Raw genomic sequence first — 975 nt, forward strand, 5'->3', positions numbered from 1 at the left:
TATTGTAAACATGAAACCAATGTAATGTTATATCTCAGTGATACGTCAATGAAAAAAAAAAACAACAGACATTTCTACTGATAGGGTTTAATGTACTCTGCCACTCCTCTGAAAAAAACTGGAAGGAAGTACCACCTGCATAGTTCAGCTTTTTGTCTACTTGGAAACTCATCAACACAAAGGTCTCAAGCATCATATTACATTCTTAAGGAATCTCTGACACAGAACTAATGATTTTTTCTGGTGGACAAGGTAGCTGAACATAGATGCCAAGGAGAGTGTGGAGGAAGAGGACATGCTTCCACAGACCCATCAAAGCTGGACCTTGAATTCACCATTATCTTCATTTCTTCCCCTACCCTTCATCACTACCTGTCCCCTAAAATGCCCTCGGCTTTGATTTTCCCCTTGTGCTAGATGCCTTTGTTAGTTCCTCCTGAGGCAGTTTGCATTATTCTCCACCCTGTTTTGTGCCCACAGAACCTGTAGGGAGGTGCCAATGGGCTCCTGGCCCTCTGACTCCCAGTTGGGTTTGCCACTGGCAGGAGATTGGTGGGAAGGAGTATAGAGAATGTGGTAAGGTTGGGGTATTTATTCTCCAAGTTCCCTCCCTGTGGGGTCCCCAAGGGTTGGCTTTGCCCAGAGATCTCTGCTCTAGTAAGGCAGCCCTCCCCACAGTTCTCTCTCTCCCCAAATTCTATAACATTCATCCCCTAAAGGCTTAAGAGTGGTAATGGAGCCCCACTTACTAATCTGGGGTTCTGCACCGTGCTTTGTGGTTTCCCTACACTCTGCCCACGCTTTTGTAAATAGTTTCTTTATGAAACTGTTTGAGTTATCCTAATTGGAGGGTGCCATCTGTTTCCTGCTGATACACCTCTTGAATTTGATCTTATATAGGTTGAATGTTTTTGCTTGCTGTTATTTCTGTGTTCCTGCCACCTGAATCACTGCTCTGAACAGTGACATAAACCT

This window comes from Pteropus vampyrus, unplaced genomic scaffold (genome assembly GCF_000151845.1).
Source record: "Pteropus vampyrus isolate Shadow unplaced genomic scaffold, Pvam_2.0 Scaffold30, whole genome shotgun sequence".
NCBI lineage: Eukaryota > Metazoa > Chordata > Mammalia > Chiroptera > Pteropodidae > Pteropus > Pteropus vampyrus.